Genomic DNA, 16,095 nt, shown 5'->3' with positions numbered 1-16,095 from the left:
CTGTTATGACGTGTTGACTGGGTTTTTTTTTTTTTTCCTTGATTTTTTTTCTTTGTTACTGACGTGATGGTTTTCATTTTTTTTTTTTCTTCTTTTCTTTTTTTTTTGTCTGAACGTAACTTCTTTTCTTAACTTCTTTTTATTTTCTTTAACTTTTTCTGGATGTGTAGCATTCTTTTTTTTTTTTTTTTTTTTTTGTGCTCATATGTTTATTTTCTCATTAATTTTGGTTGGTTTTTTTTTTTGTCCTCTTTTTTTTTTGAAAACATTTTGTTATGCTTTTTTTTATACTTTAATTAGTGTCTATTTATACATAATTTTTTTTTTAAGTATAAAATGTTACCTTTTATTTTAGGCGTAAATGCACTTTTAGTCCATACATTTTGGAGTCATTTCTATTTTGGTTCATACATTTTCATTTTACCACTTTTAGTCCCTAAATCAATTAATGCGTGATATTTAAGTCCTTACCGTCACCCAACTAACAGAAAAAGCTGACATGGCTAACGGCACATTAAAATAATAATTAAAAAAATACCACATCAGCATTTAAATTAAAAAATTAATTTATTAATTTTAATTAAATAAAAAAAATTAAAAACAAGAACGTCAAACCTAGAAATAAACCCAACAATGACATCAAACCCAGAATCAAAGAGCAAACCCAGAATAAAAGAACATGAACATCAAACCTAGAAATAAACCCAACAATGACATCAAACCCAGAATCAAAGAGCAAACCCAGAATAAAAGAACATGAACATCAAACCTATAGGAAAAAAAAAAAAAAAACATGAACATCACCAAATCAAAGAGCCCCGACAAGCCCGACCGATTCGCCGACTCCGAAATCAACCTCCACAAGCTTAACATCCTCACCGGAGCTCCCAAGCTATATCTGGATCTCGTCAATCTCAATGCGATTCCTTCGATTTTGAATCTCCTTGCTCATGATAACATCGATATTGCAGTCAATGTGGTTCAGTTGCTTTAAGATCTTACGGATCCTGATGTGTTTGAGGACAATGAGGAGAGTGATAAGTAGGCTAGGGTTTTGGCTGACGTGCTAGTGGAGAACAATGTGCTCGAGCTGCTTGTTCAAAATCCGCAGTAGTTGAACAATTCTGATCCCAATGAAATGGCTGCGATGTATAGCACACTCACAATGGTGGAGAATCTGGTGGAGGTAAAGCCTGCAGTGGCGGAGATGGTGTGCAAGAGGACGAAATTGTTGAAGTGGTTGCTAGGGAAGATAAAGGGGAGGGATTTTGTTGTAAAATAGTGCGGTGAATCAAAGGAGGGTAAGGCAGATGAACGGCGTGGATGTGGTGCTTTAGGCCGTTGCGGTGATGTTCATGCCGCATTCGGTGCATTATCTACTATTTAAGAAGTGTGGTGGTCGGGTTCTGGGTTTCAATGTGGGTTTGGTGATTAAAGAAGTGTAGGTTGTGGCTTCTGGGATTTGATGATTTTCTAGTTTTGAACTTTCTGGGCTTATGGCTTGGGGATTTGATGATTTTGCTAGAGTTGAAAATGAGGGCTTTGAGATTTATGATTTCGTTTTTTAGCTGAATTTTTTGGGTTTTTTTGTGTGTTTGTTTCTCAACAAAATTTATGGAGATGAACCCAAGGAACATGAACATGTTCTTCAGAAAAAAATAATGAAAGAAATAAATTTTTTAATTTAATTATCTAATTTTATTTTAAAAGAATTTAGAAAAAAACATGAAAATGTCTTTTTTATTATTATTTTACGCTGACTTGGCATTTATTAAATAATAAATAAATTTTTTGTTATTATTTTATTCGTCACGTCAACATTTATTGTGTATACAGTGCACTCTGTTTGTCACGTCAGTTTTTTCTATGTGTTGGGTGATAGTAAGGACTTAAATGTCATGCATTAATTGGTTTAGGGACTAAAAGTAGTAAAATGAAAATGTAGGGACTAAAAGTGCATTTACGCCTTTATTTTATTTAATAGGATATGATGGTCAATTTATACAAACTTTAATTTCAACAAAACAAAAAAGTTTTCTATTCATCCACTTTTTCACCCTCTTAACCAAACACAAATGAGAGAAACTAAAATCTTTTCTATCCTCCCACTTTTCTATCCTCCTACTTCTCCATCCTCCCAACCAAACGGACCTAGGGTTAGTTTTTAGCCAAAACGACGTAGTTTTAGGCTGGGAAAAAGACAAAAAATACAACTGATCAGTTACCGATTCGACCATGCTAGTTCTCGATTCTCCAATTGAACCGGCTGGTTTTCAGATTTTCCCAATTTTTAAGCTATTTATGGTTTTTGCCCATAACCAGATTAGATTGAAAGCCAGTTCCCGATCGGTCCGGTCTGGTTTTTAAAACCATGATGGGAAGCCGATATCATCAAGAATATACCTCTTTGCGATCTATACAAGAGGATGTTTTGATCTAGCCTTTTAGCCCTGATGGAGAGTATATAGTTTAGACCAGATATAAATTTCTGCAAAATCAGTGCATGGCTAGTGAACCTGGTTCCTCTGATGTTACCACATTGCAGCCTCTATGGAAAAAGATTTGGGTTTTAAAAGCTCCTAGAAAAGTAAAAAATCTGGTCTGGCATGCTTGTAAGAATTCACTGCCCACCAAGATGAATTTGCTTAAATGCCAAATGGTTACTAGTGATGTGTGTGAGTTGTGTAACCTACACACAGAAGACTCAACTCATGCTTTATATCGCTACCCAAAATTGGAGAATTTCTGGCAGAGCACTCCTCTATGGAGTCACGGCACCATCAAACAATGTAGTAGTTTTTTGGATATAATGTTTGTTATTTGCGCAAATAACAGGGACTTAGAGTTGTTCTCATCAATGGCTTGGACGTTGTGGAATAGAAGAAACAATATCAAACTTGGGAAACCCTCTATCTTATTGGAGCAGGTGCTGGACAAAGCTCGTGACCTCACATTGGGTTGCTTACCTGATCCCACATCAGCAATAGCAGCACTGAAGTAGACAGTAGCAGCGTGGAAACCTCCACCCTTACATGGTTACAAGGTTAACTTCGACAAAGCACTTTTTGAACGAGAAAACAAAGCTGGTTTGGGAGTAGTCATACGAAACCATGATGGATTGGTGATGGCTTCATTGTTTGAAGTTGTTCCACTACCATCCACAGTCACCGAAGTGGAAACTTTGGCAGCGCGCCGAGCAGTGGAGTTCGTGTTAGAATTGGGATTTGATAACATTGTCCTCGAAGGTGACTCCGAAGTCTTAATCAAGCTCTTGAACAGTTGCAGCAAGTCATTGGCGCCCTTGGACACATCATGAATGATATTATTTTTCTTGCTTTGCGCTTCACTTGTTTTAGTGTTACACATGTCCGAAGACAATGTAATAAGTTTGCTCATTCGCTAGCTAGAAGAGCAATCTCCTCCTCCCCATTGGCCGTCTGGATGGAAGATGTTCCACCAAACCTTTTATCTCTAACTCAGGTTGATTTAAATAGCCTTCCTTAATAATATGTATTGATTTGTTTCTCAAAAAAAAAAAAAAAAAAATTCACAACAAATCATAGATGGTAAGTAGTTATTGGTTCTAATTTAAATCTATAACTTAAATTATTTTTTTGCCTATCTATTACAACCAATTACAACCTGTTAGTTAGGATTTGTTGCGAAAGTGTTGTGGAAATGTTATAAACATAGCATTTCTCTATTAATTAATATGGATTTGAAAGAGTTTATTTTTATAGGCTTATTTTACTTTAAAAATAAATTAGGCAAAAGTACAACAATACCTATGAACGGCCAAGTTTCAAAACAAATTATAAATAAGTTTAGAAAAATGAGTAAATAGGAGAAAAAGAAAAAACCCTCCCAACAATTGTGATAATGTTGTTTTAAATTAAAAAACCAAAGGCCCAACATAAACCCATAAACAAAGTTCAAAGAGAAGTCTAGCACACGTGTTTGACTTTCTGGAAAAGTATCATCTTTAGTGTATGTTTGGATTGCACTTAAAACTGAATTTCCTCTGTGTTTGGCCTTTTTTTGTGGGTCCCATGCACTATTCACAGGACCCGCAAGTATGGAATTCAGCAAAAACAACTTTAGGGGAAGTTTTTCTTTTTTCTTGACATTGATGGTGGAAAGGAGAGAAGGTTCCTTCTTTTTCCTTGACACTGATGGTGGAAAGAAGAGAGAAGGGAAGGGAAATATTACTATATTAGCTTTCCTTTATTTGGTTAAGAGAGAAGAAAAAGGAAAAAGTAAAGAAAGTAGAATCCAATCAGGCCTATTTTTTACAATCTGCCCAATATTGTGGATGGGAAAGTTTATCATCATTTTATGATGTGTGAAGTTTTGGGCAAATGAGGAGAGAGGAGTTATTCAATAATGAGGGTGTCAAATTGACAAATAATTTGATAATGGGATTGCTGAATTGAGAGTAAAAATAGGAGGGAATTGTAAAAGTAGAAGATAGAACACATGATTCAATAATGGAATAACTAAAATTCCGTTTCAATTTTTCTCTTTTGCCCAAACTTGAAACTTCACTGTTTATATTTATTTATTTTTTGGTAGAAGATGGAAATTTATTAAAACTAAAGAGCTAATCGAGTTTCAGGACAAGTTTTATTGACATATAGACCATTTAAATATCAAACTATCATACATCACAAAATCACTAGTTTGGATAGTGCTTGTCCTTGCTAATTTGTTAGCACATTTGTTGGCTTCACAAAATAGTGGTTGATTCGAACCTAGGGAAGCAAGGAAACCAATATCCTGCAATCATCTACAAGGAAGAGACAACATGGTTAGAGTAACTGGAGTTAGCTAGCAAATCAACACAAATAGTGGGCTTGCATTTTTTACAATTCTTCAAAAGTTAGTCTATCACCACTTGCTCTTGGATACCAAGTAAAGTTTTTCTTTTTCCTACAAAATACCCCTCTTTTTTATGGAGATTCCACAAAATCAATTCCACCTACCACACAATAATTTTTTTTTATACAAAAAGTCACTTAAAAAGGGAAAAGGGGATGTGTGAACTGAAAAGTCCATTAAAGATTTAGAGCATATAGCTTTATTTTATACCAATGTGTCATCTAAAGAGAAAAAAAAAATTAGCCTTTAATCCTTTTCACCTGTAGATAAATTGTATGCCCTAACATGGACACAAATAAGTCCCTTTACTGTCATATATGCATTATAAGATAAAAACGTGCAACACATGAGATTCAATGTTAAAGCTTCAATGAATTTTTGTTTTGGGACAAATATCAATTGAGAATGTATTTCATCAACACACAACGCAATCAACCATCACCATTTGCAGGACCTCACAGCAAAAACAAATTCAATTTCCCCTTCTTCTCTTTTTCCAATTTCAAGATAATATGGCCATATTATCTTGATCATGTTCAATAAATAGTACCAAGATATTATTGTGGAAATACAAATATTGATTAATTTCGATAGAAACCTTTATCTACCTCACAGAATTCTCTCTATAACAGCTTATGTGTTTTCTAGTACTTTTGAATGGTGAAGTCTTGCACTTGCATATCGATTTTATCCAAGTCTTTTTTTTTTTTTTTTTGGAAGCCAATCTCATTTGTCATTTATTGCTGAGTATGAGTACAATCAAATTACAAAGCTTCCATCGCTGGTGGAGGAGAATCCTCTAACCAAATCAGTTCATCATCTACATATCTAGCGTACTTGGCCAATGAATGGGCCACAAAATTTGCACTACTGTGTACCATCCAAGTCCCTGAAGCAAGCATTGTATATTGTGCAGAATGTGACCCAATGAACAACTCTGTGAAACTTGCATCAATTGCAAATTCCAAAGCTTTTCCTACAAGCCATAATTTCCACTTCCTCGCTATCAACTATAGAAAGGCCTCTCGCTGATATAAATGTCATCGGATTGAGATCAAGTGCAATACCTAGAGTATTGAACCTGATGCAATTGATATGGATGGTTGAGATTTAAAGTTGCAACTTTAAATCTCAACCATTAAATATAAAAAATGAGGAAAAGTAAAAAAGTAAAGGTAAAAAAGTTATAAAAAAAAAAGTTGTGAGGGACTTGGGTAAATTGCACAATGCAATTGCATCGGATCCCAATCCAATGCCATCACCTCCCCCTTTTTCATTTCAAACTATTGCTTTCATCCCAGTCTCATCAAAATCGACAAACAATGCAGCATCAAAATTGAGCTTGAACCAAGAGGATGGAGGTGGACACCATACCTTAACAGATTGTGTTCTACCTCTCCAATATCAGGTTTGGTGTGTTTTTTATTTGGATATGTTAGGTTAGCCCATCACTTAAAAGTTAAAACGGGTTCAAGTAAAAGTTTACTGATGTATAAGTTTTTAATACAAAATAATGTGTCATGTCATTTAAAAAAATGCCACCTTATTTTTTTCAACAGATACATAGGCAAAGAAACTAGCGGAAGTTAATGAAGGGACCAACAAAGCTTTTTTTTAAAACGTTAGGGACAAATATTGCCCATTTCAAACTTCAGGGACCAATAGTGCTCAGTAAGTAAACTTTAGAGACTAATAATGTAGTTTCGCTTAAAAAAAAAAAAAAAAAACAACAACAACAACCTTATTTGAAATTTTGAACACAATGAGCATTTACATATTTATTAATTAGAGGAATGCTGTGTCCACAATATTTTCACAAAAATTGTTATTGGTTTTAATTTAAATTCATAACTCAAATTACTTTTCTACCCACTCATAACATTATAAATAAGTTTTAAAAAATGAATAAATTGGAGAGAAAAAAAAAAAACCTCCTGCATACAGACAATTGTGATAATGTTATTTTTAATTAAAAAACCAAAGGCCCAACATAGACCCATAAAGGAATGGTAATAACTAATAAAAGTAGATATCCCTCTTCCATGCAATCCTACAAAGTTCAAAAAGAAGTCTAGCACGTTTTTGACTTTGTGGAAAAGTATAGCTCTTTAGTCTAGCACTAGTTTTTGAAAGTGAAGTCTCTTTTTCCTATAGATTTCCCCTTTTTTTCCTTCTTTTTCCATGACACTGATGGTGGAAAGAGGAGGGAAGGGAAGGGAAATATCAATGGTTTAGATCCTCTAGATTTCTTAGGCTACTCTACCAAATAGATTTTCTTAAATCTTAACCATTCTTTAATGATTTAATGGTCTAGATTTTGCCATGTCAGTATTCCACTAACAATAATCTTTTTTGAGAATGACACTAACAATAATCTTAATTGTTTTATTTGCAACATTATTTTATTATTTTAAGAGTATTGTTAGTAAAATGCTGACATGACAAAATCTAGACCCTTAAATTATAAAATAGTGGTTAGGATTTAAGGAAATCTATCAGTAGAGTACCTAGAAAATCTAGAGGATCGGAATCCAAATATCAAATGTTACTATATTAGCTTTTCTTTATTTGATTAGGAGAGGAGAAAAATGAAAAAGTGAAGAAAGTAAAATTCATTCTGGCTCATATTTTACAATCAACCCAGTATTGTGGATAGAAAATTTTATCATCATTTTATGATGTGTGAAGTTTTGGGCAAATGAGAAGAGAGGATGTTGTAGCATGTGTATTTCAAACACTTAACATTTGCTTTGTGTCCCACATTGATTAGGTATAAACCTTGCTATAAGTTTATAAGCATTTGCATATCTTAAGTGGTAAGTTGGAATACAATGGGTTAGGTGTTGGCTTGGACTTGGGTTTGTTATATCTTTCCTAGGCCTCATTCTTTTCCCTTATTCTTTTGGCCCAAATTTGATTTGATTTGATTTGTCCGTTGGTGAGTATCAAAGCAACTCGTTGGGCATTTAATGAACAACCTGTTGGGCATCAAATCTGCACAATTACCATTAGAGGTCTAGTCCATTAGTTAGCCCACTAGTCTTCCTTTAGGCTTTGTTTGGGAGTTCATAAGGAAATGGAATAGAATAGAATGAAATGATCATAAGGGAATGGAAATGAATGAAATGGAATAGAATGTATTTAAGTAAGGGAAATGAATGGAAAAGAATGAAATGGAATAGAATTAAGTAAATCTTGATTGGATGTTTTAAATAAAGGAATAGAAAGGAATGAAAATGAATGGAATGTAAGTAATCTTGTTTGGGAGTAACATAGAGGGAATGAAATAGAATCATTTTATAACAATATTACTATTAGACCTCTATTTTAAAATAAAAGGTTGAATATATAGGGGTATTTTGGGAGTTTCAGTAAAAAAAATCATTAAATCTAATTTCATTCCCTTCCATTCCTCCCAATTTTGAGGAGAATGAAAATTTGAGGTTTTGAGGGAATAGAGAGGAATGAGTATTCCCTCCTACCCATTCCATTTTCTTCCACTTAAACTCCCAAACGAGAGAATGAACTTTTCATTCCCTCTAATAAAACTCCCAAACAAGGGAAGAGAAGAATATTCTAAAATTATTTTTTTCATTCCTTTTCATTCTATTCCATTCCCTCCTCCCAAATGAGCCCTTAGTTGGCATATAAAACCCTTGTTCTCACTTCTTTCTCTTTAGTTTTTTTTTTTAGCCTCTTTCTGCTGCCACTCTCCCTCAGTTCAGCTCTAAATTTTCTGCTCATCTCCACAAAATTTCAGCTTTTCATTTTTAGTTTTAAGGAAATGCTATTAAGGTTGTTCTTAGTTCTTCTTGCTTAAGTGTGTGATCAACTTGAAAAAATCACTATAATCTAATCCTGGGGGATTGTTCGGCCAAGAGAGTCATTCGCACCGAGTTCTACTCCGGATGGCACAAATCAACTTTTAAGGACAATGCATTTTGCATGATTCTATAGTTTGTGAGATCCTTCTAACTCTATCTATTTATTTTTTGTCATTGCTAATTTTTTAGGGTTTGTATTGTTGAATCAAAACTTATTTATTTAGCCATATTTTCCAATAATCTTAAAGGTTGATTAGTGTGTTTTAAAAAAGAACAAACAAGTTGTTGATTCTCTTAAGGTCATTTCGGAAATTACAAAACTTGAGGCTTTTGATGGAAATAATTTTAAACGTTGGAAAGAAAGCGTTTTGCCCATCTTGGAATTTACTAAAATTGACTGGGTTCTTTATGAGCCTAAACCCGAAGATGATCCTAAAAATATAGAAAAGTGTGAAAAAACAAATAAATTATGTATTCATACTATTAAGTATAGTTTATCTAACAAGTTGTTTGATAATTATTGTCATTTTACTTGTGCTAAAGATTTATGGGATGAACTTAATGGTCGTTATGGGTTTGAGGATGAGGGTGCTAAAAAGTTTGCTACAGCTAAATTTATATTTTTTCAAATGGTTGAGGAAAAAAGTGTTTCTAGCCAAATTGAAGATTTTCAAAAATTAGTATCAACCTAGCTAAAGAGGGTGATGTTTTACCTAAAAGGTTTGTGGCTCATGGCCTTGTGTTTAAGTTGCCGGACTCTTGGAAAGAGTACAAACACCTGTATAGCCACCATAGAACCTATTTGAATCTTCAACAAACTATCGTTGATATTTAAATTGAAGAAACAAATAGAATGTTGGAAAAAGTTTCTAGAGCTAAGGAATTTACTTCCAAGACTAATGTTGTAGAGGGAGGACCCTCTAGACCTCCACAACATAACAAGAAACATGATTTCAAGGGAAAAGGAAAATTTCATAACAAAAATGGCCCAAATCCTCAAATCCAAAAGAAAAAATGTTAATTGTTTTATTTGTGACAAAGTAGGTCATTATACGGCAACATGTAGGGCAAGAGGCAACTTCAACAACAATAAGAACAACAACAAAGGCTCTACATCAAATAAGGCAAATGTGGTGCAAACTGAAGAAATCATTGCAGTGGTGGTGTGCGAGGCACACTTGGTGACAAAAGTGAAGGGTTGGGTAGTTGACTCGGTTTGCACAAGACATATTGGTGCATTCAAAGAGGAGTTTAGTTCCTACACTCCTATGGCAGAAGGCACTGAATGTGTCTATGTTGCCCCTTGCCCTAAGGAATTTACTTCCAAGACTAATGTTGTAGAGAGAGGACCCTCTAGACCTCCACAACATAACAAGAAACATGATTCCAAGGGAAAAGGAAAATTTCATAACAAAGATGGCCCAAATCCTCAAATCCAAAAGAAAAAATGTTAATTGTTTTATTTGTGGCAAAGTAGGTCATTATACGGTAACATGTAGGGCAAGAGGCAACTTCAACAACAATAAGAATAACAATAAAGGCTCTATATCAAATAAGGCAAATGTGGTGCAAACTGAAGAAATCATTGCAGTGGCGGTGTGCGAGGCACACTTGGTGACAAAAGTGAAGGGTTGGGTAGTTGACTCGGCTTGCACAAGACATATTGGTGCATTCAAAGAGGAGTTTAGTTCCTACACTCCTATGGCAGAAGGCACTGAATGTGTCTATGTTGGGACAATAGGTCCGTGCCGGTGAGTGGTAAAGGGAAGGTACTCTTGAAGCTAACTTCCAGTAAAACTTTTTCACTTAATAATGTCCTTCATGTACCTCACTTTCAACACAATCTCATTTCGGAACATTTGCTTGGTAAGGCCGGTATTAAAGTTTTATTTGATAGTGGCATGGTTACTTTAACTAAGAATGAAGTTTTTGTTGGTAAGGGCTATGATGATGAAGGTCTTTTTGTACTTAATGTTGATCAAGTTATTAATGAAAATGGTTCATCTTCTTGTGCTTAGTTGATTCCATTAATGTTTGGCATGGTAAACTTGGACATGTTAATCTTGGCTATATAAAGAAAATGAAAGAATGTGGAATTATTAATTCACTAAGTGAAGCTAATATGGATAAGTGTGAAATTTGTGCCAAAACTAAAATCACCCAGAAACCTTGTAAGTCCATAACAAGAGAAACCGAGCTTCTTAGATTGGTACATAGTGACTTAGGTGATTTAAAACACACCATGACTAGAGGTGGTAAAAGATTTTATGTGATCTTTGTTGATGACCACTCTAGATTCACTAAACTTTACCTACTAAGAACCAAGGATGAAGCTTTAAAGATGTTTATAAAGTATAAAAGTGAAGTTGAGGACCAAAAGAATAAAAGGATTAAAAGACTTAGAACCGATAGAGGTGGTGAATATGAGTCTAATCCTTTTAAGGAATTATTTTCACCTGTAGATAAAATTGTATGCCCTAACATGGACACAAATAAGTCCATTTACTATCATATATGCATTAAAAGATATAAATGTGAGAGTCCATTTAAGAACAGTTTAATTAGCTGAAACTAAAATTTTTTTTGCTGAAAGTACTGTAGATAAAACTAAAAGGTAGTTAAAATAGTACAGTGGAATCCATAAATAATACCAAAAAGTGCAATCGAAACTATGAATAGTACCAAAAATAAGCTAAATTGTAAAAAGTTGGCTTTTTTAAGCCAATGCCAAACACAACCTCAATGCTAAAGCTTCAATCAATTTTTATTTTTTTTTATATTATACAACTGTCATATATGCATTAAATCAATTTTTGTTTTGGGACAAATATGGATTGAGAATGTATTTCATCAACACACAACGCAATCAACCATCAACATGTGCAGGACCTCCCAGCAAAACAAATCAATTCCCCTCTTTTTCCAATTTCAAGATAATATGGCTATATATTATCTTGATAATGTTCAATAGATAATACCAAGATATTATTGTGGAGATAAGAATCTTGATTAATTTCGATAGAAACCTTTATCTACCTCATAGAATTCTCTCTACAACATCTAATGTGTTTTCTAGTACTTTTGATTGGTGAAGTCTTGCACTTGCATATTGATTTTATCCAAGTCTCTTTTTTTGAAGCCAAACTCATTTGTCATTTATTGCTGAATATGAGTACAATCAAATTACTAAAACTTCCATGGCTGGTGGAGGAGAATCCTCTAACCAAATCAATTCATCCAAGTCCACTGAATTGGCCACTGAGTTTGCACTAGGCCTAACAAAGGCAACCGTGTACCATCCAAGTCCCTAAAACAAGCATTGTATATAGTGCAGAATGTGACCCAATGGACAGCTCTGTGAAACCTGCATCAATTGCAAATTCCAAAGCTTTCTCTCAAGCCGTGATTTCCGCTTCCTCACTATCAACTACAGAAGGGCCTCTAGTGGATATAACTGCCATCACCTTCCCTTTTTCATTCCGAACTATTGCTCTCATCCCAATCTCATCAAGATCGGCAAACAATGCAGCATCAAAATTGAGCTTGAACCAAGAGGATGGAGGTGGACACCGTACCTCAACAGATGCTGTAGGATTTGGAATCAACATTTGCATTTGGGTCTGTCGATACTCCTCTAAGACGTCCCTAGCACAGTGATTCAAAGCACTGAGCTCTTGGAGCTGCCCACCATGAACCACCACTTCTTTGACGCCAAATAACCATGCTTGCATCGGAAAAAGCTCAAATTCATCCACTGCTAGTCGATCCAACATCTCACCCATAAGGTGAATCATATCCTCCTGACCTTGAACACATTTCTGTAGCTGAACAGAGCAGCCAGCCCATACATCCCATGCAACACCGCATTCCCAAAGAAGATGAAGACTTTTCTAAGGAATTGTTTACATGCTTCACAGGTGTCCTCTGAAATTACTCTTTGCTTTATTGAATTCACATGGGTTGGCAAAATATTCTTACATGCCCACCACATAAAGACTTCGATTTTTTTTTTTTTTTTTTTGGTAAATGGAGCCTCCAAATCTTTGACCAGACGCGGCTCCCAAATACCCCAGTAGATCATTCCGTCCTGTCACTAACTCTGGAAATTTGTTGTGTCAAATGGTAGCCTGATTTAACAGAAATTTGATAAAACTTGATTCCAACTTTATTATCGCGATCAAAAATTGCTTCAAGAGTTCAAGCGCAACTTTCAGAAACCTTTCCATAATCAGGTTTATTAATAACAATATCCCAATTGTAGGGACACGATTTGTAACGACCCATGAATGACGTTGGGCTCGCATGCAAAGGGCCCCAACAATATGATTTGTAGAGAGTGAGCTTGAAAGGCATGACCTTGGGCACAGGTGAGCAGTTTAATCGTGGTTTCTATGGAAGCTTTTATATGGGCGGGCTTGGCTTAACTAGCTAAGCCCTTCATTAGTACGGGTTGTAGGACTTAAGTCCTCGGACGACGTCCGAGGAGCCTTGTATCCTTCCTTTTCTCCCTTTCACCGGGATCCCCTCCTTTCTTCCTGGGGGTTTACCCTTTTATACTAGTGTTCGTTTCCCCCTTTAGGGTCCACGTGTAAGTTTTACTTTCTGGGGTGCAGACCTGTCCTGTCAACCCATACCTAGAGTGGTTAGGGGTCGTTAGGAAAGTTAAAGGGCATGGTTTAGAGTATGGGCTTGTTAGATACAAGGTTTTGTATTATGATATTGGCAGCTTTTTCCCTTGCCCTGCCCCTACACTGAGTTTGCCCCTTTCTTCAGGCATTTCGTGAGGTGCTGAGCATGAGATCGTCCTCGGCAATATCCTTATGCTCCTTTTGGGATTTCATTATGCGTCCTCGGCAATGGCTCTCCTCGGCTTGGGCCTTGGGCCCTAATGTAGAGTGGGCCTGGGCTGCGAATTCTCTGGCCCCACAACAGCCCCTCAAAATCCTGCTGCCCGACTTTTTAGTTGGGGAGGAGGGTTTTGGTAATGTTGGGCCTACATCATAGCTTGCTCAGATTCTGTAATCTATTAATATTTGTGGTTTTCCATTTACATGGGAGACGTGCCAAATTAAGAGGCATTCATTTACCCACTCACGTGGAGTCTTTTGACGCTTTAATACTCAAGGCGTGCCTTCACGAGGATCTTCAGATACCAACTCTGCCTTGTCCGTAGCATTCCTTGGAAAGCTGCACGAATTGAATGCCACCACCTTACCTTTTATATAAGTAGGATATGAGGTTATTCTCCTTACATACAAACCCTTCGGTTCTCTTCAAAATCATACTCCTTCAACTATAATCACCGTCTTCATATTCAGTGCTATCCACCCTTTGTGCAATATGTTTGAGACACGGACAGGGGTAAAGGAACTACATCCGCCACAGAGGCGCCAGGTCCTTCCGAGACTCAAGGTGGCGTGGTTTGGACAGGGGAGGCACAGATTCAAGATAATCTTCCGTCTTGACAAGGGGGAAATGGTATTTCTCCCTCTTTCAGTCAAAATTTGAAGCAGGTACTGGTCGCACCAGATTCTTGGTGCGTCAGAAGTAAGGTTTTTCGCCATCAGCGTCGTCTGCTCTATCCCAGGCGTGGTTACGTGGAGGCTCATCAACTTCCGGCTCCCTGCACCTTTTCTTCAACGGTGCTGGCCTCAAGTTAGGCTCCCTGCACCTTTTCTTCAGCGGCGCTAGCCCGAAATTGGGCTCTTTGCACCTTTTCTTCAACGGTGCAAACCCCAAGTTGGGCTCTTTTGCTGCCTGAGTTATAGGCATGTAAAAGTATTGAGGAATGGCTTCCTTAGACAAAATTTTGGAGCGGCAGCACGTCTCTTCTCTGCACCTCTTCTTCGGCTTTTTCTTCATTCCCTTGTATCTTTTCTTTTCGCTTGTGTAATTAGTTTCAGTATGAGCTTATTTAAGCTCTTTCATTGTACGCTGTACTGTTTCTTTGTCTTAATAAGAAATGGATTTGCTTACACTTTATGTATGAATATTACATGTGTATTTTCCTTTAATGATGCTTAGAGCAGGATAAACCTTGAAACAAAATCCTACTAGTTTGAACTTATTGACATTATCAAGTATAATAATGATAATTCCCAATAGATTAAACTCCTGAAACTAACCGAGATAACGACTGAGCACTTCGTAATGCATGCGAGGCGACCGTCCGAGAACGATAAACTCTAAATAATTCATCCGAGAGGGTAACCGAGCAGTGAGGGACTTTGACTGTGTTTTTGACAACATATGGCCATATATTGCACCAATCCCCTTGGTATTAAGGATCCGAGGGTAGACTGGGGAATCCATGTAGTTTAGGGATTAGCCCAACTATCAATGGGGAACTCTTCCTCGAGGTAGATTCTAAGGGCCATATAACGTCCATGTTGTGTCCAAACCCCGTATTGTCTCTTCTAGGTAGTTGGTTTCCCCAGAGGCTTGAGTCCGAGGACCATACAAGGCCTTGGTTTTGTCCAAAACTTGTAGTTTTTCTTCTAAGTAGTTGGTTTCCCCAGAGGCTTGAGTCCGAGGACCATACAAGGCCTTAGTTCTGTCCAAAACTTGTAGTTTTTCTTCTAAATAGTTGGTTTCCCCAGAGGCTTGAGTCCGAGGACCATACAAGGCCTTGGTTCTGTCCAAAACTTGTAGTTTTTTCTTTTAAGTAGTTGGTTTCCCCATAGGCTTGAGTCCAAGGATCATACAAGGCCTTGGTTCTGTCCAAAACTTATAGTTTTTCTTCTAAGTAGTTGGTTTCCCCAGAGACTTGAGTCCGAGGACCATACAAGGCCTTGATTCTATCCAAAACTTATAGTTTTTCTTCTAAGTAGTTGGTTTCCCCAGAGGCTTGAGTCCGAAGACCATACAAGGCCTTGATTCTGTCCTCAAAACTTGTAATTTTTTCTTTTAAGTAGTTAGTTTCCCCATAGGCTTGAGTCCGAGGACCATACAAGGCCTTGGTTCTGTCCAAAACTTGTATATTTTCTTCAAGTAGTTGGTTTCCCCATAGGCTTGAGTCCGAGGACCATACAAGGCCTTGGTTCTGTCCAAAATTTGTATATTTTCTTCAAGTAGTTGGTTTCTCTATAGGTTTGAGTCCGAGGACCATACAAGGCCTTGATTCTATCCAAAACTTGTAGTTTTTTCTTTTAAGTAGTTGATTTTCCCATAGGCTTAAGTCCGAGGATCATACAAGGTCTTGGTTCTGTCCAAAACTTGTATATTTTCTTCAAGTAGTTGGTTTCCCCATAAGCTTGAGTCCGAGGACCACACAAGGCCTTGGTTCTGTCCAAAACTTGTATATTTTCTTCAAGTAGTTGGTTTCCCCATAGGTTTGAGTCCGAGGACCATACAAGGTCTTGGTTCTGTCCAAAACTTGTATATTTTCTTCAAG

The 16,095-nt window shown here is 36.5% G+C and overlaps 1 protein-coding gene across 20 annotated transcripts in view; it reads right to left on the bottom strand.

Annotated features, from left to right (window-relative positions):
- The window catches only part of LOC126718519 (uncharacterized), a 225,007-nt gene that overhangs the window by 186,131 nt on the left and 22,781 nt on the right, over window positions 1-16,095 (bottom strand). The window lies entirely within an intron of this gene.

Source organism: Quercus robur, chromosome 3 (genome assembly GCF_932294415.1).
Source record: "Quercus robur chromosome 3, dhQueRobu3.1, whole genome shotgun sequence".
Taxonomy (NCBI): Eukaryota; Viridiplantae; Streptophyta; class Magnoliopsida; order Fagales; family Fagaceae; genus Quercus; species Quercus robur.
This window is presented reverse-complemented; position numbering and strand designations above follow the sequence as displayed.